The sequence below is a fragment of the Anabrus simplex genome, chromosome 1 (assembly GCF_040414725.1).
Source record: "Anabrus simplex isolate iqAnaSimp1 chromosome 1, ASM4041472v1, whole genome shotgun sequence".
Taxonomy (NCBI): Eukaryota; Metazoa; Arthropoda; class Insecta; order Orthoptera; family Tettigoniidae; genus Anabrus; species Anabrus simplex.
Window position 1 is genome coordinate 1764874175 of NC_090265.1, and position 27165 is coordinate 1764901339.

The window sequence follows — 27165 nt, forward strand, 5'->3', positions numbered from 1 at the left end:
AAGCAATGTTATCACATAAAATACTCGATCAAATGAAAAACCGCACATTTTCTCACGTTTAATGAAGGGTACTACGGTGCCGACCTAACAGTCCAAAGTTCCAGAGCTGTAATGACCAGGCCGCACACAGCCGTGCCTCAGAGTAGGGACTGAATAGCTCTAATGCTATGAAGAAACAGTGTGTTACGTACCAGTAGAATCAGAAAATTTATGAACCAGAAGAATGGAATGCTAAAGAAGAAAGTTATCTAACTCCCCAGCTACTTCCCGCCATTATTCAGGCAGGCTGTTGCCCTCGGTACGATCGGGCGAGTTGGCCGTGTTGTTAGGGACGCGCAACTGTGAGCCTGCAACCTGGAGATAGTGAATTCGATCCCCACTGTCGGCAGCCCTGAAGATGGTAAACCATGGTCTCCCATCTTCACACCAGGCAAATGCTGGAGTTGTACCGTAACTAAGGCAAAGGCCGCTTCCTTCACACTTCTAGCCCTTTCCTATCCCCTCGTCGCCACAAGACCTATCTGTGTCGGTGCGACGTAATGCAGATTAAAAATAGCCACGGTACGCAGCAGTAATCCTATCTATCGGAGATGAATGGCAACAGAAGACACGAAGCACATCACAACAAACAATGGTCATTGTAATGTTATTATTGATCAATTTTATGAGATGTCTACATTGTAGGCCCTCACATTTAGTTTTCTTTCGACTCTGTGATATTAGGGCGTCTTATAAAAGTATTTATAGCGTAAACTGTAGTTCCTTATTCTCTGACTTTACATACCAATTTTCATAAAATTTTGTTTACCTATTTTCTCGTGACTCGGCATTGTATGGACTTTGTAAGAAAAATCCAAATTCATGAATATCTCTGTTATATCATAGCTGGTACGGTAAAAATGTATAGGACATAAATGATCGTAAATTTAATACTGTATAACTTTAGTTATGTAGTATTTATCGATACGACCACTAATAACAAATATTTGGAAATTAAATTAGGCCTTCCCTTAAATTACCATTTCTCTCAGCGTGGATAAAATTATTTATGGCCTATATTGTAGCTACTTATTCCCCGACTTTGGATACCGATTTTCATTAAATTCTCTTGAGCCGTTTTTCCGTGATGCGTGTACATACAGACAGATAAACCGACAGAAATTACGGAAAATTAAAACGTGCATTTCCTTGTTACTTTGGACACGACAAATACAGAAAACTAGCCTTTTTATATTCTGAGCAATGTACAGACAAGACTCTTATTTCGTATATATAGATTCCACATCCTGAGTTTCAAGATAATTTCATGAGACGGTTTTGAAGTTCTACCATATTATATTGTATAATGATTTAAACGAAGCCATAACGACGGGTGCGATCTTGTTCCACCTTTCACTTCAGTGCGAGCTGCATACTCCTCGGGTTCAATTTCATTATTAGAAAATTTCCTCTAAAATCTCCATATATTGATGCATATTTCCCGGCACCCTCTGGTGCAGCGGATCCAGTACCTGCTGGCCGTGTATTAGCACCAGAATAATTTTTTTGTGGCTCCCAAGCCACATGAGTATAGCGGGAAACGAGCTAGTAATAGGGTTGCCAAGGAGGCGGACAATTGCCCCCGTAGCCTTACAAGGCTCTGGCTAGTGATATTCATTCTCAGCTGAGACATTTGGTAATGTTCCATTGGGAGCTGGAGTGGCAGGCCACTCGTCATTCAAATACGCTTAGAATGATTAAAGGAACTATGACGATATGGAAAATTTCCTTTCGAGTTTCTCGGAGAAAAGCAGTGGTATTATGTCGTCTTAGGATCGGTCAGGATATAGCAACACCATTCCTACTTATTGAAGGGAGAAACCCCGCCCGTCCGCCCGTGTCTGTGTGTGTACTTGCGGTGGTCATCTGAACGCAGCCGGTATGCGCCGTAGTCTAAAACTTCCAAGTATCATCTTCCTCATTCTCCGAGATGACGACAGTCAGTAGACCTCGTTATCCATTTCTTGAGCGATATTATTATTATTATTATTATTATTATTATTATTATTATTATTATTATTATTATTATTATTATTATTGGTGTATTTGTGGCGATGTTAGGGCTCGTGGCCCTCTCTTACACTTAACCACATTATGCAGCTTGATAATGAATACAAACTTAATATTCAAACTCAACACACTGTATATAATATAATAAAATAACTTAATATAGACGAAAACTAAAAGATCTACATCCTAAGTCTAAAATGAACAAAATTAGCAAGAAAGTTCATTCATCACTTCATCCCCTTAAGATTCACCAGACCGTATTACCTCTCAACTTAAAAATAAGACTGATTCAAACACTGATACTTCCAATTTTTAACTATTGTGATGTGTTGCTGGATGCTACCAGAGAACAAAATAATATACTGCAGAGAGCTTTAAACTCCTGCATTAGATTTATTTTCATTTAATTTTGCCTCGCATGTATCTCCTTTTTATGCACAACTTTCTTGGTTAAAAGTACAGCAGCAGAGAAATCAGCATGTATCAACCCTTATCTATCGACTCTTGGCTGAAAATATACCTGAATATCTCTCCAGTAACTTCCGTTTTCTATCCTCCTTTCATGACCGTGACACGCGTCCTGAGTCAACATTATATTAATTCCACGTAAAGTAGTTAATATGGGCTATTTTATCGTGTTTAAACGTGACGTTTGTTTTTTATTGTTATTTTAAATTAATAATTCAAAAATTCTTGTCAGTAGTTAATTTTAAATGTTATTTAATTTCGTCTCATCTCGTAGTATTAAGGGTCGATGACCTAGTTGTCTTTCTAATTATTATTATTATTATTATTATTATTATTATTATTATTATTATTATTATTATTATTATTACTATTATTGTGTGCGTATGGACCCAATGGATCACGCAAAGCTCTAACGATTCTGTTTTCTGAGCTGCCAAACAGCTCTCATCCTTTCTCCGTGGATCCTTTTTCGTTCTTCTGTCCACTTTGCTCCAGTCTTCTTTTTCACTTCGTTCTCTGGTTGCACTTTCCACCCATTAATTTTTTTCCTATAAAGGTTTCTATCCGCGGTGTCATTTGGGTTTATCTGGGCTTTTTCCAGATCCTTCTTCACTTCTAGTACCCATGGAATATTTTTTAGATGTTCTATGTAGGTGAGAATCTTGTGTGTCAGTCTACTTGCCGGCAATCTGCGAACGTGCTCATAGAATTTCAGACGTCTTTTGCGGATGTCTGCTGCAATGTTGGAAAGCTCTTCTGTCTCTTTGCGTGACCTCAGTCTATATCCATCTTCTGTTTTTCGGGGGCCGAGAATTTTCCTCAGGATTCTTCTTTCTTCTTTTAAAACGTTTTCTAGATCACCTTTCCCGTTTAGTGTAAGGGTCTCGCTGGCATATAAGACTTCGGGCTTTATTACTGTATTATAGTGTCTGGTCTTTGCATGGCGGGACAAGCACTTTTCATTGTATATGTTGTGAACCCTACCGTAGGCTTTCCGAAATTTTTGTAGGCGAATTTTCTGGGCAGCCTTCTCGCCTCCCGTTTGTTCAAGTATTTCTCCCAAGTACTTGAAGTGTGGTACTCGGTTGATTTGCCCATGTGTCGTGTTCAAATTTTGGATGTCAAGGTTTGAGCAGAAGAACTTGGTCTTTTCAAAGGAAATTTGTAGGCCAACCTTTCCAGCACATTCACTAAGGGTTTCAATTTGTTTAACGACTGTGAATACATCATCTGTCAGTATGGCCAGGTCATCTGCAAAAGCGAGGCATGATATCTCACTACCGTCTTTGGGTCGTCCTAGTCGTAAGGGGCGCCAGTATCCCATGTCTTTCAATACCTTCTCCCACTCGCGGATGACTTTGTCTAGGACGAGGTTGAAAAGAAGCGGAGATAAGCCGTCACCTTGTCAGACGCCAGTTTTAATCGGGAATGGTTCAGAGATCTCCCCCATGAATTTAACTTTGGAGATAGTGTCAGTGAGTGTTGCCTTGATGAGGTTGAGGGTCTTGGAATCAAGCCCCAGTTCCTCAAGAATAACGAAGAGAGACTGTCGATCAACCGAGTCGTACGCTTTCCTGAAGTCAACAAAAATGCAGATGACCGGTTTGTTCCTCAATGCTTTGTATTTAAGTGTTGCCTTCAAGTTGAATATTTGTTCTGCACAGGAGCGACCAGGGCGGAAGCCTGCTTGATATTCGCCAATACTCTGTTCAAGTTGTTCTTGCGTTCTCTTCAAAAGGCAAGCTGAAAGAATTTTGTAAGTCACTTGGAGAAGAGAAATGCCCCTGTAATTGTTTACGTCAGTCTTATCTCCCTTTTTGTGTAATGGGTGGATGAGGGCGCACTTCCAGTCCTGAGGTAATTCTTCCGATTGCCAGATATCTGTAATGAGCTCCTTGAGGGAGTTAGGTCCAAGATTCTTCAGAAGTTCCGCAATGATGCCATCTTCTCCGGAGGTCCTATTGTTTTTAAGTTTGAGGATGTGGCCGCGGATTTCTTCCTCTGTCGGTGGTGGAGATTCTGGGAAAGTGTGCCTTGGGGGTTCTTGAGGGAATCTTGTGAGGGGCTCTGGACAGTTGAGGAGATCAGCGAAGTAAAGTGCTAATTCCTGACAATTATCCTGATTACTGAGTGCAAGTTTTCCATCTGATCTTTTGAAAGCCAGGTTTTGAGGAGCATACCCACGGACTTGTCCTCCGAATTCCCTGTAGAAATCTCGTACATTGTAGTTACGAAAGTTGTCTTCAGTCGAGTCCAGTTGTTGCTTCAAGTGTTTTCTCTTGACCTGCCTGATGATTTTGGCTACTCGTTTTCTAGTTTCATTGAACTATGTTTGGTTTTCTGGTGATTTCTTGCTGTTGTATTTCTGGAATGCTTCTTTTCGTTCCTTCAAAGCACGTTCACATTCAGAATTCCACCAAGGGTGTTTGGTATTCTTTTTCAGGGGAATTTGCTCTCGAGCTTTCTGGATGATTTTGTTGCGGAATTTATCCCATGTGCCTGCATGTTCCCTTTCCCACACTTCTTGCAGATTAGTATTTCCAATCTGTGTCGTATCTAACTTCGGTATTTGTGACCTCTTATGATGAATTTTCTTCGGGGTGAATTTTACCTTTATTCTCACTAGGTAGTGATCGGAATCGACGTTTGCTCCTCGGCGTACCTCTCTCTGCATGGGATGAGAGATGGCAATGTGATCGATTTGAAATTCACCGATCCCTGGAACGGGAGAACTCCAGGTCTTCTGTTTCCGTGGAGATTTTCTCAGAGAAGTTGACATGATTTTAAGATTGTTTTGTTGACACAGTTCAATGAGTCTCAACCCGTTTTTGTTAGTGAATTTTTGAGCAGGGAATTTGCCAACAGTTTTCTGGTGTTCTTTTACTTTACCAATTTGTGCGTTAAAGTCGCCCAGCAAAATTTTTGTATCCTCTTTTGGAATCCTCGCCATGATTTTCTCAAGTTTAGCCCAGAATGCATCAGTTTTTTGCGGTTCTTTTTTATTGTCCGCGTTGGTGGGTGCATGTACAATCACTATTGTATATTTATTGTTAGCACATTGGATTCGCATTGTCATGAGCCGGTTACTTATGGGAGTAACTTCCTTTATTGAGTCTACTATACTTGTATGTACCATGAAGGCCATTCCTAGTAAGGGAGTTCCCTTACCAACTCTCCGTTCCGTTTTACTCTTGAAGATACGGTAGTTTCCATAATCAGTTGTGTCCTCATCAGTGAATCTCGTTTCCTGCAGGGCAAGTATCTGAATTTTCTGTTGATCTAGATCTGTTGCAAGATTGTGCAATTTACCAGGTTGGATTAAGGTATTTACATTGAACATGCCAATGTATGTGAATGTTTTGGATGTTAGTTTGCCAGAGAACTCCGACTTTCTCTGTGTTCGTGATTGCCTGGGTTCCCCAGAATTCGAATACCCAGTAGCCGTCTCATGACGGGTGGATTGGTTACCACCTGGGGTAATGCTGATTTTACTCTCACGAATCATCATAGCTTGTAATCAAAGATTGATCCAGTGTTTCCACTGGGAAATTAGGACCAGGGATTGCTAGTTCCTGGAACGTAACTATACAGCCGTACCTACTAGGTAAACAGACGCTGACCACTTCACCGCTCGATCCGAGTCAGACGCGTGGTGGATTTTATTTTTGGTTCTTCCGCCCTCTCAGCCATTGAGACATGTCCTCTTCTGCCATCGAAGCCGTTGACCACAGTTCTAGTTTCCTCAGCTGATCCGCGAGTGCTTATTTGACTACGTCTTATTCACACTTGTCCTGTATATCTACAGGAGACTTCCCCTATTAGCCATTGGGTCGCGCCGTGTCGGGGTTGAGGGCCCCATCCCAGTGTCTCACGCAGGGTTATGCTTAGTTCGTACTCAGTTCGGAACTAAACCCCCACGTGAGCTGACCAGGTAATAATGCATTATGCTGTCCATTACATATGCGTCACATTACCAGGCTTAAAAATGGCGGACAATATAGTGGCCGGCAGTGTGGCCTTGGCAACGCTGATAGTAAAAGGAATATTGCATATCTTATTCGTGGTTTCTATAGAATTGATGACAAAGGAAACAAAATGAGTGCCGTTATATCAAAAATGTTCACTAGATATATGAAGTGACCTCTAGATCGTGTTATCTATGGAATAATTGTCGTATTTACCAAGATGGCGGACATTTACGGCATGAAATTCAGATTTTAACCAAAAACCCTGTTATATAACAACAAAATCACAAGATAACGCTAACTCACTTGTAACACCACAAGTAGAACCACTATTATTCCTCGGAAGCCATAAAAGAAGTACAGTTCTTCTGTATAAGCCGACAAATGACGCAGCACCATTACACATGATCCCACCCACTATTATTATTATTATTATTATTATTATTATTATTATTATTATTATTATTATTATTATTATTACTAGCGAATGTACCCGTGCTTCGCTACGGTATTCTACATTGTATTCGAATATCGAACTAAATACCGGTAGTGTGCATGCAGTAAATAAGATTGTTTTAAAATTGCATGTCTCTTAGCGTCATCCGAGAAAGAGCATGGGGAGGTCCCCGTACGTTGTTTCCAATGTAAAGTGTTTGTTATGGATTTGTGATATAACGGCAGGCTCACTTGCCTACTGCCATTCACAATCGAATTGGGAAGTTTACATTATAATTGCAGGCCTCATTGCCTACTATGCGGACAGAATCGATTTGGGGAGTTTTCGTTAAAATGGCAGCCCCCTTTCCTGCTTCCAGACAGATTACAGTTTTTATTATAATGGCAGGCAATTACCCTACTATCACTCGAAATTGAGTTGTGCAGTTATCATTATAATGCCGGGCCCATTTTCCTACTTCCAGCCAGCTTACTGCCAGTCACACCAAGTTGGTGAGTTTCCATCAAAATAGCAGGCCACTATGCCTAATGCCAGTCACATTTTAGATGAGGACATTTCTTTATAATGGCGGGCACCATTGGCTACTGCCAAACACAATCGGGTAGGGGAGTTTTAAACAAAACTGCATGCTCACTTGCCTCCTGCAAGTCAAATCGAGAAGTGAACTATTCATTACAATTGTAGACCTTCCTTACTAATGACAGTTACACAGGAGTTGGAGAAGGAACCCTTTCATACTGCCAGTCAAAGTCGGTGTGGGGAGTACTGATTACAATAGCAGACCAACCCTTTCTCGATCACTACAAATCGACATCAGCGAATATATATAGATCGACATACGAAAGTATATGCGTGTTTACAATATTGAAGACCTTCATTTACAGATTAACTGCTACTAAACGTACGTCATATCGACAAAGGATTATACCATAAGACACGCCGGATTTAGTGGCCTAAATGGCTGGTCCTATGATATGTCATCTATTCTTGGGTCAGATTGAGTTAGAAACGTGGAACAGGGTAACGTTCTTGTAAGATTATCTCACATTACATTACTTTTCGGATAATTATGTGACAGCTACATACATAGCATTTGGTTCATATATGGCTACTGGGTGGGCCAATTTTCGTGAAGAGTTTGATGATTCTTTATTTCATATAAGTAATCGAAGGTATGAATTATGCATGTGAAAATTCAAAATTGACTTAACATCCATTAATAGAGAAAAATCAAACGTAAAAGGGATACAGATACGGCAAAAAGTCATAAGACCAAGGTTGTAGATCATTCCAAATTGAACGGAGATTGTGCAATCTGTTATGTGATAGGAATTTCCGAAGGTCTGCACCATCATTAAAATTGCCTGCATATTTCGATATTCTTCGGGGATAAAAAGTGAAAAATGTAGTGATCTTGGATGTTTTCCGTTCGTTACAGGCTAAAACGTATAATTTTGTCAAATTTCAATTATCTTCTTTTTCTTCTGGCAGATTATGCCGAAATCTGGATTTTGGGCGAGGCGGGTAAATATTAGGACTTTCAGGAAACTAAACCAAAATTATGCAGATGGTCATTATTACCCCTTAAACGGAAAGCTGTACGAAAATTTCGCCAAAATAGTCAGTGTAGAGGCACACAGTCGTTACGATTTGATTTATATAGATAAGGAATCTGCTCCATGTAAAACACCTTTTTGGCTATGTCCGCTGGACTTAACCTGCAAAACTGACCATTCATGATATCTCCCTTATTAATCCTCCTGACGAAAAAATGCACATGAAAAAAGGTTTAGAGGTGGAATTCCATCACGTTTGGTCGATTTCCAGTCAGGTTGGTCTTGTTCTGTATATATTGTGGAAGAGTAAAATCACCATTTCGGTTCCCTATAAACCGCCAGTCCATTCCGGAACATGAAATGTTATTTACGTTTAAAACCTACCTTTGGACAGGTGGATGCTAAATATGAATTTTGGTTCGATTGTCTTCAGTAGTTTTCAAGTTGTAAGGAATACGCTTTACACGCACCCGCTCGTGAGTTAAGTCCGATGGGACTTGTACAAAAAAACGGTCCGTTAATGATATCTCCCTTATTAATCCTCGTATCGAAATGATGCACATGAGAAAAAAGGTTTAGAAATTAATTTCTACCAAGGCAGGTAGATTTAAATTAACGTTGGTTGTGTATATTTTGTGGAAGAGCAAAATCACTGTTTCGGTTTCGTATAAACCCCCAGTCAGTTGAGGGATTTAGAAACAATATTTGCCCTAAAACCTATCAAGGACAGGTGTATTCTAAATATGAGTATTGGTGGAAATACATCCAGTAGTTTGTAGCACTCGCGTACATACGGCGTAATTAAGGAAGAAAATAATACAGTTAAGAGAGTTGAAAGTAATAGAAAATGGATCATAACTGAGGACAGCCGGATAACGACAAATATGTAAATGCCAAGTTAATGTATTGGAAAATCAAATGCCCCTCAATAAATTATGCTAGTGTGAGTTACGGATATAATAAAGCGGTAACAGGGGATAAATTTAGGTCCATTGATTCCTAGGTAAACAAATAATAAGAAGATGACTAATGGTGTTATTACTTATCTATTCGAAGGCGGTTATAACATCCAACGATATTCCGCCAATATCCCGCAGATAGGCCGATTGACGCCTCTCTTGCCTTCTACCTAAGGAACAACCACGAATTTAAAAGCATGATGAGGAAAATGGCAATACGTTACTTCCCTGCTGGCATGCAGTCAGAGACGTTGCCATGGTAACCTGTAGGTTCGTTGTCGGTCTGTCGGTCACTCAATGCAGAGCATGGTACCAGCAGAAAATTGTAAATTTCTCCGTCATGTAAAGAGTAAGGTAAATTATGAACATAACGAAAGTTGTTTATAATGAAGAGACGTTTCACGTACGGTAAACGAAGCTTACAGAAAATCAATAGTATAAGAGAAAATGGAGGAAAACCATTCTGGTTTTCCTATAAACCCCCCGTCCATTCAAAGATTTTAAACTGATATGCATATTGAAACCTTTCCCGGGATGAGTATACTCTAAATATGAAGTTTAGTTGAGATCTATCGAGACGTTTCGACGTGATGGTGGAAAAACCATTCTGGTTTTCCTATAAACCCCCGTCTATTCAAAGATTTTAAAATGATATGCATATCGAAACCTTCCCCGGGATGAGTATACTCTAAATATGAAATTTGGATGAGATCTATCCAGCCGTTTCGACGTGATGGTGGAAAAACCATTCTGGTTTTACTATAAACCCCCGTGTATTCAAAGATTTTAAAATGATATGCATATCGAAACCTTCCCCGGGAGGAGTATACTCTAAATATGAAATTTGGTTGAGATCTATCCAGCCGTTTCGACGTGATGGTGGAAAACCATTCTGGTTTTCCTATAAACCCCCGTGTATTCAAAGATTTTAAAATGATATGCATATCGAAACCTTCCCCGGGAGGAGTATACTCTAAATATGAAGTTTGGTTGAGATCTATCCAGCCGTTTCGACGTGATGGTGGAAAACCATTCTGGTTTTCTATAAACCCCCCGTGTATTCAAAGATTTTAAAATGATATGCATATCGAAGCCTTCCCCGGGATGAGTATACTCTAAATATGAAATTTGGTTGAGATCTATCCAGCCGTTTCGACGTGATGGTGGAAAAACCATTCTGGTTTTCCTATAAACCCCCCGTGTATTCAAAGATTTTAAAATGATATGCATATCGAAACCTTCCCCGGGAGGAGTATACTCTAAATATGAAGTTTGGTTGAAATCTATCCAGCCGTTTCGACGTGATGGTGGAAAAACCATTCTGGTTTTCCTATAAACCCCCGTGTATTCAAAGATTTTAAAATGATATGCATATCGAAACCTTCCCCGGGAGGAGTATACTCTAAATATGAAGTTTAGTTGAGATCTATCCAGCCGTTTCGACGTGATGGTGGATAAACCATTCTGGTTTTCCTATAAACACCCCGTGTATTCAAAGATTTTAAAATGATATGCATATCGAAATTTCCCCGGGATGAGTATACTCTAAATATGAAGTTTGGTTGAGATCTATCCAGCCGTTTCGACGTGATGGTGGAAAAACCATTCTGGTTTTCCTATAAACCCCCGTGTATTCAAAGATTTTAAAATGATATGCATATCGAAACCTTCCCCGGGAGGAGTATACTCTAAATATGAAGTTTAGTTGAGATCTATCCAGCCGTTTCGACGTGATGGTGGATAAACCATTCTGGTTTTCCTATAAACCCCCCGTGTATTCAAAGATTTTAAAATGATATGCATATCGAAATTTCCCCGGGATGAGTATACTCTAAATATGAAGTTTGGTTGAGATCTATCCAGCCGTTTCGACGTGATGGTGGAACAAACAGACAGACAAACAAACAGACACGAACAATTTTATTTATATAGATTATTATTAACAAATACAGCGAAACTTGGGAAATATCCCGGAGGCAATGATCACTTCCAATAGTGTGATAATAAAGTAAAAACATAATACTGTATTACCCAACAACAACAACAACAACAAGATTACAACAGGCAATTCCATGGAAAGCAAGTAAGTGGCTTTACGTCGCACCGACTCAGATAGCTCTTATGGCGACAACGGGACATGAAATGGCTAGGAATGGGAAGGAAGCGACCGTGGCCTTAATTAGGGTACAGCCCCAGCATTTGCCTGGTGTGAAAATGAGAAACCACGGAAAACCATCTTCAGGACTGCCGACAGTGGGGTTCAAACCCACTATCTCCCGAATACTGGATACTGGCCGCACTTAAGCGACTGCAGCTATCGACCTCTGTTATTCGATGGAAAGGAAATATTACAAGAAGTACTACTAGTTTAACATTCTAAATCCAGCATCATCATATACAAATTCACATGGTACGCCCCTTTAAACAACAATCATCATCATCATCATAATAATGATAATTATAATCAACAAATCTTCGTAGTTTATATCCCTCTTCCTGGCTTCTGTTTCATTAATAAAATCCCTTCAAAATATTATTATTTACAAGTCGTTTTATTTCGCACCGGCACAGGTAAGTCTTATGGCGACGATGGGATTGGCAAGGGCTAGAAGTAGGAAGGAAGTGGTCGTGTCGTTAATTAAGGTACAGCGCAAGCATTTGCTTGGTGTGAAAATGGGAAACCACGGATAACCAACTTCAGGGCTGCCGACAGTTGGGTGTTTTGTATCCATTGCAATGCTGCAGATGTTGATCAATGTAGGTCTTCCACAGACGCAGCCCCCGAGCCATCGTAATTAGCCTGTGAATGTTAAAATCCCTGACCCGGCATGGAATTGAACCCGGGACCCACTGGACCAAATGACAGCACCCTAACCATTTAGCCATGGAGCTGGACATTTGCCTGGTGTGAAAATGTGAAACCACGGAAAACCACCTTCAAGGCCGCCGACAAATGGTGTTCGACCCACTATCTCCCGAATACAAACTCGCAGCTAAGCGTCCCTAATTGGACGGCAACTCTCTCGGTAATAAAGAACGAAAGAAAGAAAGAAAGAAAGAAAGAAAGAAAGAACTGAAATATTTTCTTACACATCTCTATGGTTTATTTGTATGCTTGTTCGCATCCTACGGTTCAAATCTTGTTTTATTTTTGGAGAAGAAAGGAGAGACCTTTGAACAATTTTGTGTGATCCTTCTTGTAGCCACTTTGTGCTGAGACCATCAAGAGGCTCTTTGTTAACGCCAACATGTTCCATTGTGATACGTGTTGATTGTACCCTCGCCGCCGGAAATGCAATGGATTACGAAGGTTGTCGGCTCCTGTGACAAAAACAATCGAGTGTGGAACATCAAACAGTAGCGAGTTAGTGAACCAGACGGGCAGAGAATCCAGGTTAACGACATCACATCCCATCTCTTGAGAGGAAACAATTGCGAGGGAAGTCAGCACGCTATTACGAGATATTCTCCATGACAGACTGTCCACAAGTATTATCCAACAGCTTGCAGCTTGATACAGTACAATGTGTTGGGCGCTGCATGGCTCAGCCGCCGTGCTCTGTCCTGGCTTCAAACCTAGGTCGCTCTACCTTAATATTAATGTTTCAACTTTACTGCATTATTACTTGTAATGCTAAGCCAGTAGTAAGCTCAACCTGTATTATTGTTAGCCGTAGTGTTAAGCCCTGGAAATACTTAAGTTGTGTGTGAATTTGTATATGATGATGCTGGATTTAGAATGTTAAACTAGTAGTAGTCCGCCTCTGTGGTATAGTGGTTAGTGTGATTAGCTGCCACCCCCGGAGGCCCGGGTTCGGTTCCCGGGTCTACCACGAAATTTGAAAAGTGGTACGAGGGCTGGAACGGGGTCCACTCAACCTCGGGAGGTCAACTGAGTAGAGGTGGATTCGATTCCCACCTCAACCATCCTGGAGGTGGTTTTCCGTTGTTTCCCACTTCTCCTCCAGGCAAATATCGGGATAGTGCCTAATTTAAGGCCACGGCCACTTCCTTCCCTCTTCTTTGTCTATCCCTTCCAATCTTCCCATCCCCCCACCAAGGCCCGTGTTCAGCATAGCCGGTGAGGCCGCCTGGGCGAGGTACTGGTCATCCTCCCCAGTTGTATCCCCCGACCCAATGTCTCAAGCTCCAGGTCACTGCCCTTGAGGCGATAGAGGTGGGAATCCTCTCCGAGTCCGAAGGAAAAACCGACCCTGGAGGGTAAGCAGATAAAGAAAGAAGAAACTGGTAGTATTTCTTGTAATAATTATTTTCTTTCCATATAATTGCTAGTTGTACTCCTTTGTTGTACTTGTTGTTGTTCTTGTTGCTGTCGTTGTTGTTGGGTAATTATGTTAACTTTACTTTATTATCACACTTTGTAAATGACCATTGCCACCGGGATATTTCCCAATCGCGATGTATTTGTTAATAATAATACTCTATGTAATAATGTTTTCCAGGATAACACCTTTTTCTTTGTCTCTTTCACTTCAGCTTCAGAGTTACTGTCCGTCTTGATTTTAGTCGAGGTAATCAATTATTATTTTAACATGAATACTAGTGGATCCGTAGAAGCCTCCGTGGCTCAGACGGCAGCGCGTCGGCCTCTCACCGCTGGATACCGTGGTTCAAATCCCGGCCACTCCATGAGAGACTTGTGCTGGACAAAGCGGAGGCGGGACAGGTTTTTCTCCGGGTACTCCTGTTCTCCCTGCCATCTTTCATTCCCTCAACACTCTCCATTAGCATTTCATAGCATTTATCGGTCATTCAATAATCACTTTGGGAGTGGCGACCCCATTGTACTAATAGCCTACATATATGGTTCATTCATTACATCCCTGACCAGGTCAAAGACTGGAAAACAGGTTTTAGATTTTCGTTTTCACTATACTAGACTTAACTAAAGTTGGCGTCTGACAGGTAAGGTTGGAGGGAGGAGCACTGCACGTGCCATTTCACGATGTTGCCACATTCCAGCATTCCTTTTTACATACTCTTACCCCTCGCTTCCGGCTCACTTGTTCCCTCCTTCAATCTGACCGCTGTGATCTGTTGTAGACTACCTGGCCAGGCGGTGTCGTCCCATTTGCGATCACTCTTATACAAACAATCAGGTTCTTATCAGTGACAGTGACAGGTTTGGCAACTCCCAGCAAGACGAGCTGCCCTGAAGTTTTATCTCCATGGCAACCGCAGTCGCCCCACCCTCGTTTCCATGGCAACCACACAGCCACTCCCTTTATCCCGCCTCGGCAGGCAGTAAACGGACATCCCTCTAAGAAATGTCAGACGCCAACTCTTATTATTAGCAGTATAGTGGACCCGTGTTGCTCCTCAACATTCGTTATAAATAGGTCAGATACTTACAAGGGAACATCGGCAATGGGTAAGTCTCCGATCGCGATGAAACTTGGAAAACACATTGTGGTACACGTAAAAATTATGTCGGCATCAATTTTGCGTGCCAACATTCATTATGGCGTTAACTACGGGGCCTGAAAGTTGCGACTTTTCGAATTCCGCGCGATCAGCGATGAATACCTGCTGGCCAATGCTAAGCTGGCACACTGCGTATCTGGAGACACGCCTCTGCACCTCCTCCCCTCCCCGCTCCAATTGGTTCGCCAGCGCACGTTCCACTTCTCCCCGCGCTTGGCGGCTGCTTAGCTGTTCAACGGGACCGACTGCTTCTTTTCATACTGTAATGATTGGAATTCACACATACGATTTATTTATGTTTTGCAGTGACAGGCACAACACATTTCAATTGCAGCAATGGTTGTCGAATATAAATTAATTTAATGCATAGGCAACTTCGATATGAGTATGACATAGAATGTAGTAAAGTTTGACGTTATAAGAAAAGCCTTGAAACATAAAAGATGTGCATTTATATATGCAATAGATATCACAGGCAGACCTGTAGTCTTACTGTACCGGTCCTTTTGCGTTATAGCTGACGAAGGTCTATGTATTCAACAAGTACCGATATTAAAGTATCACACTCCAGTCTTCTGGGTATAAAGGCAGTTACATACGCAAAAAGTTAAATGGGTATTGTACGAACTGGTACAACAAAAAACAATTACAATGACTCCGTAACAATTACATCGGGCAAACTCCCCGTCAATAATTGATAGTAAACAAAAACAATCTTTGGTCTACTCGAAACATTAAAAAATAGTGAAAAAAACCGAAACAAATCACAATTAACAACAGGCACCGTACTTTTTTCTAATTGCTTTACGTCGCACGGACACAGATAGGTCTTTGGGCGACGATGGGATAGGAAAGGCCTAGGAGTTGGAAGGAAGCGGCCGTGGCCTTAATTAAGGTACAACCCCAGCATTTGCCTGGTGTGAAAATGGGAAACCACGGGAAACCATCTTCAGGGCTGCGGACAGTGGAATTCGAACCCACTATCCCCCGGATGCAAGCTCACAGCCGCGCGCCTCTAACCGCAAGGCCAACTCGCCCAGTGCAAACGTTTTCATAAACATTTCAGAAAACGTAAACTGACTAATACAACGTGGAAATTACAAAGGAGAGATGTGAGGAAGGCTGATAGAGTACGCAAAGTGTAGCATCGGTTCTCTTCGATAGCTAAGCGGGCGGCAAGCGCGGGGTGAAGGGGAACGTGCGGTGGCGAACCAATTGAAGCGGGTAGGGGAGGAGCTGCAGAGGCGTGTCTCCAGATACGCAGTGTGCCAGCTTAGCATTGGCCAGCAGGTATTCACCGCTGATCGCGCGGAATTTGAAATGTCGCAACTTTTAAGCCCCGTAGTTAACGCGCTAATGATGTTGGCACCCAAAATTGATGCCGACATCATTTTTACGTGTATCTCAATGTGTTTTCCAAGTTTCATCGCGATCGGCGGCTTACCCATTGCCGATGTTTCCTTGTTAGTCTTGATATGCCTGTCATAATCGTGTAGTTTTGCCTGCCCTTTTCAATACTTATGAATATTTAATACCGGTACATGACTATTTAATGAGTCATTTAATAAAGGGCACATGTCCAGAAATGTAATTTTTCAGGAGCACAAAAGTTATTTAAAAGCCAGTCTTGAAATTTACGTTAAACGTGTTTTGACCGTTAGTGTTGATGGTTGTGGCTAGGCTCTTCTTTCATAATCCGTTTACCCTCCAGGGTTGAATTTTCCCTCCGACTCAACAAGGGATCCCACCTCTACCGCCTCCAGGGCAGTGTCCTGGTGTGTGAGACATTAGGTTGGGAGATAAACTGGAGGGGAGGATCAGTACCTCACCAAGGCGGCCTCATCTACGCTGCGGGGATGGGAAGATTGGAAGGGATAGACAAGGAAGAGGGAAGGAAGCGTCCGTGGCCTTAAGTTACTTACCTTCTCGGCATGTACCTGGAGGAGAACCACTTCGAGGATGGTTGACATGGGAATCGTACCCAAATCTACTCAGTTGACCTCCCGAAGGTGAGCGGAACCCGGTGGACTTTATAGTGCAGTAGAAATAAGTGAACAATAAAACACCTTGAAGTGGAACCGATTGTAACAAAAAAAATTCTTTCTTTTTTAATCTGCTTACCCTCCAGGGTTGGCTCTTCCCTCGGACTCAGCGAGGGATCCCACCTCTACCGCCTCAAGGGCAGTGTCCTGGAGCGTGAGACATTGGGTCGGGGGATACAAAGGGGGAAGATGGCCAGTACCTCGCCCAGGCGACCTCACCTGCTATGCGGAGATGGGAAAATTGGAAGGGATAGACAAGGAAGAGGGAAGGAAGCGTCCATGGCCTTAAGTTAGGTACCATCCCGGCATTTGACTGGAGGAGAAGTTGGAAACCACGGAAAACCATCCAGGATTTCTGAGGTGGGAATCGAAACCACCTCTACTCAGCTGAACTCCCGAGGATGAGTGGACTCCGTTCAAGCCCTCGTACCACTTTTCAAATTTCGTGACAGAGCCGAGAATCGAACCCGGGCCTCCGGGGGAGGCAGCTAATCACACTAACCACTACACCACAGAGGCGGACCAACAAAAATTATTCTTTTTGTAAATAGTAAGTAACGTGCTCCTCAACATACTCAATATATACATCCGTACTGTCGCGCAAAATACGTTTTCTGGCCACCATATGTAAAGACACCAAAAATTAAGAAAAATCATTAAAATTAATATGTGATATCAAATTACAGAAAATTTCATGCTGAAAAAGAATATGACATTGGTTTTTAAATTAAAATGTAGGTATACAAAGATGAAGTAGGTAGAAAAATGCATTTCCAGGCGTTTGAGAATATGCTACCTTTTTCTGAGAGTTCAGGTCATAGTAATTATCAGTAGCGTAGCCAGGATCGGCCGGGGTTAGGTACAACATGATGATAGAACACAACGAAGATGCGTGTGTGGTGCGCACTTGCAATACTTGTCGTTAGAAGGACACTGATATAAGTGAATTATGTTGATATTCAGATTGCAGTACACTACAAAATATTACATTAAAATACAGAACAGAACAGAACAAGGACAAGACGATCAAGGTCAAGACTGCTTCCTGTCTTCTAAAAAGTTACTACAATAAGGGTTATAATTAAAGTGATGCCGACCGGGCGAGTTAGCCGTGCGGTTAGGAGCGCGCAGCTGTGAGATCGCATCCGGGAGATAGTTTGTTCGAACCCCACTGTCGGTAGCCCTGAAGATGGTTTTCCGTGGCTTCCCATTTCACACCAGGCAAATGCTGGGAATGTACCTTAATTAAAGCCACGGCCACTTCTTTCCGATTCCTAGGCCTTTCCTGTCCCATCGTCGCCATAAGACCTATCTGGGCCGGTGCGACGTAGAGCAAATAGCAAAGAAAAGTGATGCCGTAGAACAGTTTGCTTGTATAATTTTAAATACTGTTAAAAATAATGTATTCAGTATAAGCTCGTTGATACATATCATTCTATTATCTGTTACTGAACCCATGACCTTTGTGCCCTAAGAATATTATGCATAAATTGTCAATTTAATAAGAAGTTCGATTCTTGATAGCATGGAATTGACACGTGGCAAGGGGGTGATTACCTTCGGTCCCACGCTCTGGGATACGTGACGTCAGTCGCACGTGTCAACGGCGGAAGAATCGTAAGTCATTTTTGTGAACTATTTCAAAGCGCGTGTATATGGCGTGCCCAAGCCAAGTCAAAAATATAGTGCCTATCAAAGGAGGTCATTTATCCCACAAATCGAACACGTATAAATTTTAAATGTCCATGAACACTGCCGCCGGAAATGTAGCGAGTATGTAGTCACCTTCAAAACTCTTGTAATTACAGTTTAGTTAAGTCAGAAAATTTGTAGAAATTTTCTTGGCGGCAAAGGGAGATGCCCGAAGAGAGGGGGTAGCTGCTATATATAAGAATTGACGCCATGACGAAGTCTCCTTCTCCTGCATTTTGTGTTACGAAGCGGACGATAAAGTGTTGAGCTGCTCTGTGAAATCAAACAACAAAAGTACACTAAGTTCAACCGCAGATTTTAGCCATTGTGGCTGGGGTCTTGACTCCATGTGGAGATAGTTTTCTTGAGTGGAAATAATTGTACCAGATAGGACGGTCAAAGTACTGAATAAATTCTTAGGAGATAAATGAAGAAAGTAAGTCGTGTGCGGAAATAATTACAGTCTACCGTGTGCGCTCAACAAAAAACAAGTGAAGGGCATTTTCTTTTTTTAATGCTTTATTTCCAGGAAACCTGAAGAAATATAATGACCTGTAAAGCCAGAAATGTAAAAATGCCAGGATCGCTGGTGAGCCCAATGATGATCGATGGCGTGACATAAGGTATTGCACCCATCAGATGAGTCTGATTGGCTAAATTTTAATAATTGTATTTAATAACTAGTAGTAATAGTCCGGCGAGGTATAACAAAGGGGCAGCATTAGAAATTTCTGGTAGCTAGTGAGTGAGAATGAAGCCTTGATAGGAACCCACGCTTCTTTCTCTGCTAAAAATAAATTGAGGTCTCTGGAACACCTGTTATTGCATCATCTTTCGAAACTGCGTAATAAGAGTGGAAAAGTACTGGCAGGAGTGACTGAGATGGAGAATCGTGGTCCTAGCTACCCGAATCCCCTTATTCTGAAATGGACCCGTCCATACAGATGAACATCGGAGTATGCGCTCCAATCAGATTACTGCATTTAAATAATTTCAAAAATAGCGCGACCAAATGGTATGTGGCTTATAATTAATCCCTGTCAGTAATTAAGGAAGATTATATCAAGAGGAGATGTCAGTAATTATTGTAATAATTCTGGACCAACTTACTGGTTTGTGGGAAATGTATTGGAATATTGTGTACCCAGGTGTTTGATATCAACAGCAGTGGGAACCCCTTGCCAGCGCGGAGAGTGGTTCACCAGCGCGGCAGAAGATATAGTCCAACTAACGCCTACTATATTGTCAGAGTAATTACGAACAATTCAAGAGTCACGGTGCATCATGGCAGTAACAAGAATTTATGCAATCTGTGTGTACAAGGCATTTCATGTTTTTAGTAACTTTGTTTTGGAGCTACCCAGCACTACTTTAATTGGGATTCTTGGTGGCAAGAATTAGTGTTCCTACGCCGATTAGTGCGCCAACATCCCCGAGCAGTAGCTTTTCACTGGTCAGTCATCATCAAGAGTCTAGTGGCGGTCAGACGTGTCTTAAATTTGCTCCGTACTCAAGTACAACTATGTTGAATTATATGTATTTATTAGTACTTTGGAGATGGAAATGAGTTTTTATAAACGGAAGTGGAGTTGGTAAAGTGTTTGAAACCACATGAGTGAGTGGAGTAACAAATTAACAGATTTTACAAGTGTTCAGTCTACGCAGGGTAAAAATGAAACTTTGAATTATGCAGTAGTTGCATTTTATGTGACGCACTTTCAATATGTAGCCCGCAGAGCAACGCAGACAGTTTAATATGTATTGGTAAGCCGTAGGAGTGGAAAATATTTGCTTGCTACAGCTGAGCTGTTAGTTGTGTTTGAAACGTTGAGCGGAGAAAATACTTTTACTCTCTATAAGATATTTAGGTCAAGCGAGGGTAGACGCTTTCCCCAGCAGCTTGGTGTACACAAAGGGAGCTGCTGAGCCCACGAAAGACTTCGCTACATTCGAAGCAACTGTGTGCTAGAGCATAGTACGTGAAATCAGGCCTAAGTTACAAGATATCTGAGTACTGCGTGTGTTGTATATATATATTAGTGCATAATGTCAAGTGTTAAAACAAGTTGTCGTGTTTAATATTATGAGCAGGAAATAAACGTGTGTAAAGTGTTAACAAGAGTGGAAAGTAGTATAAGCCAATGTCGGATACAGCAAGAATGATCAATGATATTAACATGTTTGTCATGAATCTGTAAGACAACATGGCTGCCTCAAGTCCTGGTGATCCCGAAATGCCATCAATGTGAGTACTAAACCTCATGTTTAAATTAGAATCTAAAGCTTTCCTTTGATAATGGTATCTTGATGTAAATAGGTATGCGAGTGACGATGGTATAACTATAAAACCCGAGTACACAGCCAGAAAATTAGGATAATTCTGTTTATGAGTAGTGTGAATATTATTATTATTATTCTTAGTCGTGTGTGATATAGTTGGAACTAATTTGATCTGTCAGTATTTATTTATTTATTTATTTATTTATTAATGTCTTTCTGTACATGGCGGGGCTCAGGCTATGAAGCCTGCTATTATGCCAAACCATATAATTATGCACCTGTATAAACATAATATACTGAACATTATAACTACTTAAAAAATAAGTTAATTATAATTTAAAGTTAATGTGAAATGTAATTTGTATGAAATGTAAAGCATCATAAAAATCATTTTAACATTTTAAAATTAATTTATAATAATTACTATTATTAGAGCTCTATCTCGAAAAATATAAACTATAATGTTTCTAACCTTACATTGATATTTTATTCATTTAACTTAATAATCTAAAATTTAAGGGTACTTCTAAGAGTAAATCAATCTGAGTGTAGGTAAAATTTCCAGCACATTCTTCTGAATAGCTTTAGGTTGCTTATGTCTCTAATTTCAGCCGGGAGAGAATTCCAGGAACGTATGGTCCCCGGTACAAATGACTTGTTAAACGTACTACTGTGATGAGTGGGGATGGATAGCAGGCTTTGTACTGATGACCTTGAGGGTGTTCTGCCTGAGGGAGAGAGGTAGTTGAAATCTATTCTCAGATAATGTGGTTTACCTGTTCGTAGTATTTTGTGAAGAAGAGAAACAGCATGGTATTTACGTCTATCGCATAATCTTAACCAGGACAGCTGATGGAGGAATGGGCTGATGTGGGAATGGAGCGGAACATTTAGAATGAATCGAATGCAGGCATTATGCGCCCGTTGAAGTTTAGAACCAAGTGAACAACTTATGTTATTATAGACTACATCACCATAATCAAATATTGGTAGTATTAGTCCTTGAATGAGCAGTTTCCTGGTTTTGACAGGTAGAAAATCTCTCAGTTTGTATAGTGAGTGTAATGAACCGAATACACGTTGACAAATTTTTGTTACGTGCTCTGACCAACTTAAATACTTATCAAAAATTATTCCAAGGTTCTTAACGGAGTCTTTCAGTGCTATAGGTGTTTCATTGATCTTGACAACCGGTACGTTGATGCTTTCTAACTTGGCATGCGCTTTTCTAGATCCTATTATGATGGCTTGCGATTTTTATGGGTTTACTTTCAGGCAGTGGCTACTAGTCCATTCGTTAATGTTAAATAAGTCTTCGTTTAATTTCATGGTTGCTTCTTGTATGTCATTCGGCTTGGTATGAATAAACAATTGGATATCATCAGCGTATAAGTGATATTTACAGTTCGTCAGTTGTTCTGATAGGTCATTCATGTATAAGGAGAACAGAAGTGGTGATAACACCCCACCCTGTGCTACCCCCATCTCAGTATTTCGCCACCTAGACACATTGTCTCCCACTGACACACATTGTTTACGTCCACTGAGATAGGAACGTACCCAGCATAATACATTATTAGAAAATTTCATCATTTCTAATTTAGCTAGTAAAATGTCTTTATCTACGCAATCAAATGCCTTTGTGAGGTCGAGAAGAGTAAAAATTGTCATTTGTCCGTTATCCATTGCTAGCTGAATGTCGTTAGTTACTTTTACCAATGCTGTGCTGGTACTGTAGTTCGATCTAAACCCTGATTGATATCTGTCGAGTAAGTTATGATGTAAGAGATAGGCTGTCATTTGTTTGTGTACTAGTTTCTCCAGTACTTTTCCTAGTACAGGGAGAATACTAATAGGGCGGTAATCGTCAAGGGTTGTCTGGGTACTGTTTTTCTGCAAGGGTCGGATGATGGCATTTTTCCAGTTCCCAGGAAAGATTGCCGTCATAAGAGAGGTGTTAATAATATGCGTTATTGTAGGAAGAATGATGTCTAGAATTCTTCTTAAAAGGGACAGGTTTATTCCATCGTGTCCAGTAGACTTTGATTTTATGTCATTAAGGGCGCTCTTGACATCACCTGGAGTCACGTGAGAGAAGTAGAATGTTTCACCACCATGCTTTCCCTTTGAAAATATTCTGTCAATAGTGGCTCTCTTGGTATTTCCGTTCGTCTGGACGTTTCTTGAGCTAAAATACTCATTCAGATCATCCAAAGGTACATTACAGTTACTGTCCTTTGTCTTCGTTTTACTTAGACCCATATCTCGGAGAGTCTTCCATGCAACAGCAGAGTCATGTGTATTTAAAATTTCGTACGAGTAGCGTATTTTAGCGTTTCTTATCATCTGCGTGGTTTTATTTCGAAGTTTTTTATAATTCTCAAAATTTTCCTGCGCTGGATGTTTTACGTAGTAGCTATAGGCTGAGTCCCTATCTTTCATTTTATCACGAATTTCTTGATTGAGCCACGGGTTAGAGGGTCGCTTTACTCGAGCAATACGTAATGGGGCATGTCTGTCGTATAAGAGAAGTTCGTTAAAATGAGATACTTTGTCGTCAATGTCCTTTATATACTGAATTGTGTGCCATGGTGTGCTCAGAGCGTCCTCAATGAGAGCTTCGTCGTTCAAATTTTTGAAATCCCTGTATTTGATTATCTTAGGCCTGTATTTTGGACATTTTAAAGAGTATGCAGCGTAAATCATGTCATGGCGGGAAAGGTCTGGCACAGGCATCTGTCCATGTGTCAATATACGGTCATTATTGTTTGCAATGATTAGGTCGAGGAGTGTGTGCGAGTTTGCAACATGGTGTGTGGGTTGCAAGGGCAGAATTGTCATATTAATTGATTCAAACATGCATGTCAGTCGCCTAGTCTCAGTGGTTTCATTTTTCAGGTCAGTGTTGAAGTCTCCCATTAAAATCATATGTTCATACCTGAATATTAAATCCTGTAGCGCTTCTTCTAAATCGGTGATGTTTCCAGTCTTCGGTGGGTGGTACACTACACCGAGTAAACACTTCGTGCCACGAATTTCAATTTCTACAAACAAGAACTCCGCTCTGTGAGAGTATTCACTTGGCGATTTAAATATTACCTTGTATTTCAAATCATCGCGTATAAATATTCCGCCTCCGCCTCCAGGCTTTCCCTCTCTGTCGTTCCTAATTAAAGTGTATCCACTCATTTTAACCAGCGCTGAAGGTATAGATTGACGCAGCCATGACTCTGAAATCATTATAGCATGCAGATTACAGGTTGAAAATATTTCGGAGAATTCTGAGAAATGTGGGACAATGCTCTGTGTATTGACATGTGCTATTTGTAGAGAAGTAGGGTAGGGCGCAAGAATGTCTTTGAGACGGTTAGCGGTATTCTGCGAGGGGGCTGGCACGACGGGGTAATGACCTGCCTGGGACAGTGGTGAAAGGAGGCTGAAATTAGAGACATTTGTTTCCTGGTTGCTAAATGTTGCCAACTTGAAAGTTAAATGATGACAACTGATAGTAAGAACTACCTACTACAACTATAACATTATCACCTAATCAAAACTACAACTATGTGGAAAATTAACTTAAGCGAACTAAAATAACTATGGCGGTCCTTATATTACACAGAGTCTGCTCGTGACTAGCGAATACTGTTCAAATCTGAACGATTAGTTATGGCTATTTTACGGTTCCCTTGTTTTACGTATACGATCCCATCTCTAGACCATACGTTCTGGACGGTAAATTTTGCGACAGCGTCCTGAAGAAGTCTGAGTCTTGCTGGAGTTAGGTCCTCGCGGATGGTTTTATTCGTGTCCTTAAGTTTCTTTTTGTTCCTGAACATAGCGTTCCTCTTACGGTATGAGACAAACTTTACGATTATAGGTCGCGGACGCCCATTCTGGTTTTTCCCAACCCTGTGAGACCTATCAATGTCATCCACAGAAAGACTGACCCCGATTTCTTTCGCAATGTCAAGAACTAAATTGTCAGTGTTCTCGTCCGCAGTTTCCGGTATACCGAACACACGTAGGCACTGCCTTCTCTGATACTGTTCTAAACAGTCAGTTTTATCCTGCAGTTCAGTTTTTAAATCACTGATTGTTTTGTCCCGCTCTTCTAGAGCCCTCCTAAGTTCTTCAATTACACTCGTATTAAAATTGATAGTTTCTTTTAATTGGTCAACAACTGACTTTGTTACCTGGTCCTGGATAAGGTTGGCAAGCGTGCCAAGTGTCTCCTTGCTTCTCAGCGCTTCCTGTACGGCCTGCTTAACTATGGCTCCCATTGGCACTTGCTTCACCTTGCGTGGCATTATTAATTTATTGGATTTCTTGCCTTTTACTTTCACCAATCACTTCACTAACACTCACTCAGAACCACTGCACTAGTAGAGATAATGTTATACACTCTGAGCTGCCACACTACGAATATTCACCTGCTAAATCCACGTTCGCCACGAGCCTCGTATTCTGCGTCTATGCACTGTCCGCCATTTTCTATACCAGCATTATTATTATTAGTAGTAGTAGCATTGTCAGTATTTCATTTAGGCAGAATTTTATTTGTTTGACGCAAGCATAGACACCGTAGTGGATGAGTGATGTAGTCAAATTAACGGGAAAACACATATATTCAATAGTTACTGTCGAGAATTCTGGTTGGGCGACAGTAACACTGATACATCCATATATTTTGTTGTTATGGCAAGTAACATGGTTAGACAGTTGGGTGAACAGTGCTAAATAATAGGATTTTGGCTCAGGTAAATCGAAATGTTGTCGAAGAATAAGAACGATATTGAGTGACGGTAATTTGTTTGAGGTGTTTGAAGGTCCGTAGTTAAGAGTTTATGGTAATACATGATGTTATTTACCTGAAGAAAAGTATGTAGAACAAAGAGTATGATGAACATATTCTCATATGTGACTGGAAATGTAGGTATTCAGCGTGATGGCTGAGGTGGGATAGAGTTATGCAGAATAATAATGATAATGACGTCGTAAATGAATAATGTAAGAAAAAAATAGGCCAGTCAAAGATGGTGTACGTTCTAGAAGCACCAAAGGATACGTATAACGGTTTAGCCGTGACACAATATCGTTTTATTCAGAGAAAAGTTATAGTATGCATTTAGTGACATTTTAAAGCATTGTTGGTAACATGGATCACCCAACTGAGCTGGGGTGAATGCTTGACAGTAGGAACTATTTTTGTTGGTTTCAACAGATTATTATTATTATTATTATTATTATTATTATTATTATTATTATTATTATTAAATATATTCTTTTTTTGCCTCTTATTAGCCATTTTTTAGGTACATTCTTTATTGTCTGTACATTTGTCCGTGTGTTTTATTGTGAGAGAACCACAGTATTATTTGCATTGGGTTATAGTCATGTTTCAGCGGATTATAATATACTGGGACGCTGAAATAACCCAAAGATGTGGTATGAGCATATGACAAGGTTCATCTATGTATATATTAGTGAAAATTTTGGCATTAGGTTAGGATTTCTGGCTGCGTCATCTCGCTTGGTGTACATATTAGAATAAGTTATAGTATGTTTTATGTTAAGTAGGAGAGTTTGTCTTCTCCAGATTAATTTACGGTATCTAAGTAAGGGTCACTCGCATATATATGAAAGCAGAGCTTTAGATTCGTATACAGCAACAACCAAGGTCCATTATGTGAGTTAAAGGTTACTGAATTCTCAGGTTAAAAATTATTGTTTATTGCACCTGGAAGGAGGATATTTGAAATTATAAAATCCACATGGGAAGTCAGTAACAGTTTTGTTCAGAGAAATGTTATTATTATTATTAGTATCGGTAAAAATCTATTATGCGAATTTTATGGTTACGCCTTTACATAGTGAGTCAGGTATTTCATAAAATTATAATTTCTCCTAACAAACATGGTTTTATAGATGAAGGAAAACTCAATAAGCACTGTTAAGAAAGATTATATTCCAATGGTGTTGGTTATGGTAAAGGAATGTTCTAAGGTAACAGACACAAACACGTTATGGTTTATCAGGATGGTGGATCAATAATACCGTACTTACAGGTCAGGTTAAAATATTATTATTATTATTATTAATATTGGATCTTATTATTTAACGTTTTACCAATGCAATTCACAGGCTATTAGGGAGTCCTAACGAATATAATATTAATCACTTGTGTCAGTGGACTGTGGACTTATTAATTAATTAAATATTAACATTTTATATTTTTAAATCCAATTTATCTAC